The following is a 3,231-nucleotide window of genomic DNA, read 5'->3' as shown; positions in this document are numbered from 1 at the left end:
TACAATGACTGATTTGTTTTAAACTCATTTTTCTAAGATTTAGCATTGCTTTTCCTGTTTCTTTGAAATCAGTTTATTGACTAGAATCAAGTAGTTTCTCATCACCTTGTTTTCTCTTACCTATTACAGCCACGCTTGTCAACATCAAGAAAACAAGTATTTCCACAGAATTGTGCCTTCCTTTTTTTCACATGAAAGACTTCAAAGACAGCTCTCAATTATGAATCATGGAAGAGTTTGTAAAGTGTGATTGACTGTCATTTTTAATGTTTATCCCTTTTCTGGAAGCTTAGTTTTAATACTTTTTCCTAACATAATGGCTTTATACTATTCCTGGATAATATTAGGAGGCAGTAATACACTCACATTGGAGTTCATCACTAATCATGGAGTACACTTGTATTTCAATTAATTGTTTTAATATTTTCAATTTTTTATTATTGTGAGTATTGGAAATAATTTTTTTTTTACCTCAGAGACTGGCTCATTAATATGCATAGTGATGCTGGTTTGAGTGTTTTTATTTTCTTGCTGTTCCTTTTATAATTAAAGATGAATGTTAAAATGAATCACTAAGGGAAAGAGACATCATATAATGGAATATATAAAAAAGATAAATCATCAACAACCTTATAAACACGATATATAAACCAGTATAACACCATTTGAAGAAATATCAAATATATAAATACTTTAATAAGCTTGAACATAAATACATTGAACTTTTAAAGTATATATACTACTGTATATACAGTAGTGCATATTATACTCTCCAAAAAGAAAGCAGAGATTTTCTACAAGCACATGTAAAACAATTTTAAAAATGAGTCATATATGTAGCCATAAAATGAGCCTCAATAAATTTAAAAGGATCAATGTGTGAAGTAATTGTGAGTATTATTGAATATGTGTATGTGTGTGTGGGAGATGGGTATGTATAAAATAACATTATGGAATAGTCTCCAGGATATATTGCTAAAGAAAGTTTTAATTAATGTTACTCATATTAAACAATAGAAGGATATACCAAAGCTAATGCAGGTGATTTTTTATAGAGTTAGGAAGGCTACATGTGACTAAGACAGGACTGGAACCTTCTTTGTATTCTAGCATTTACTTTCTTGTACCTTATTTTGCTGGTGTGTAGGTCATGTAAATATTTTGAATAGTTGTACAAAATTAAATTAAATCTTAAATCACTAAAATTGGAAGCAAATGGATCTAATTTTGTATAAATGGTTAGCCTAACTATGAAAATATTTTAATAACATTAAACCAGAGTAATGTGATGTAAGGTTCAGTAAAGTAAATCATAAGGGCAAAAAAACAAAAGGATACACAATAAGGCTTCCAAAGAAACAAACAAACAGAAAGAGAAAATCAGTTACCTTTGAGGCATGAATGAACTACATTTCAGTGTAACCGAAGAGTGAAGTACTTACCATTTATAGAAACTTCTAGCAAATACATTCAAAAGGAACAAAAACATTTAAGTATCATTTTTTAGTGACTGCTAAAATTACTAGGTAAAGATGGGATATTTTATAACAAATGATAGAGATTGAAAACATCTGACCATAACAATTAAACCTATTATGAATAAAAAAGGGGCCACAATACATTATATGATCCTGATATGATGCAATAAAGGTACACCTCATCTGAATTCTTCTGCACAAAACAATGGAAAGATGAGTCAATCAAACTTTTATTTTACAGAAAGGACAAGAGACAGAACAAGTTCAATGGCTATAGAATTGCAATAAAATAATCCAGAAAGTGGAATTTTGTAGAAAAATGGCTTATTTTATCAGCAAATACAGAAGACACAAAAATAACATGAGTGGGAAATTGTTGAAGATTCAAAGAAACCTAAGACACAGATCAACCAAATTTGTGGGCTTGTTTGGACTCTGTTTTGAAGAAATCAATAGTATAAGACACCTAAGCTGCAACAGAAGTGATTTGACATCTAATGGCTGTTTGAAATATTATAATATTTCAAAAATACTGATAAGATACTTCCATGCAATAGCTGAATTTTATTGTATTAGATAAGTAGCCCTAATTCTATTGACAGAGACTAAAATAATTATAACAGTTGGGGAGTGTGGGCAAGGGGTGCTTTGGATGAACCAGTATTCCACCTGGAACCTGACTGTGACCTGGGGTTCTGGCTCCTCCCAGCTGGGCGGTGGCTTCCATCCTCCCAGTGCAGGCGAGAGGTCAGCGGGGCGGAGTTCAGACTCCCTGAGCTCTGTGATCACACAAGCTAATTCCTTATAATAACAACAGTCTCTCTCCCTCTCTCTCTCTCTATATATATATATACACATATATATATCTATGAATATATATATGTGTGAATATATTTATATATGTACAAGTATATATGTATTATGGGCAATAATGTTTCTGAACTTTCACTAAGAAAGATTTTAAAAGTTCTCTCTTCATGCAAAAGATATAATTATGTGAGGTGATGGAATTGATTCATGAACTACTAACATTATTTTGGTAATTACTGTGCCATATATAGTTGAACCTCAAATAGTATGGGTTTAAAGACATGTATATATATTATTGTTTATAATAAGATACATATATATTATAGTGTGTATATATATATATATATAATGCACATGATAACATATATAAGTATTCTCCAGAGAAACAGAGCCTATAGTTTATATATAACATTTTTCTTCTGGTTTGAACTCTCCCTTTTAAATGTTGTGCTCACTTTGACATTTGATGAGCAATTTTTTACAGTCATAACCTATTATAACAAACCACATTTATTAAATAAACTTAAACACTTGTACAATATTTGTGTTAAAATTTCAGTAGAGCAATTTTGGAGCTCTTTGTCATGTTTGATAGCTGCATGATATTCCATGTTGCAGGCATTTATTGTGTGGAATCTTCTGTAACCAGTTTTCTATCAATGAACTTTTGAAACATTTCTAGTAATCCGCTATTAAAATTGAAGATAAAAAATTGATTAGAAGAAGCCATGAAGATAATTTCTGCATACATCATTTTATTCTTTTGCCAGTGTGACATGATATATTAGAATTATGTATTTGGATATTCAGATAATCAAAATAGATTTCCAAGGCATATTTGGTCTTCAATCACACATCCTGGAAAGCCTTCGGAGCCTCTAACATGAAACAGGTGTCTTGCACTTAACAAAGGTGATATTTGGACTCACTTAAGGTTGGGAGC

Source organism: Manis pentadactyla, chromosome 13 (genome assembly GCF_030020395.1).
Source record: "Manis pentadactyla isolate mManPen7 chromosome 13, mManPen7.hap1, whole genome shotgun sequence".
NCBI classification, from domain to species: Eukaryota; Metazoa; Chordata; class Mammalia; order Pholidota; family Manidae; genus Manis; species Manis pentadactyla.
Note: the sequence above shows the minus strand (reverse complement) of the source record.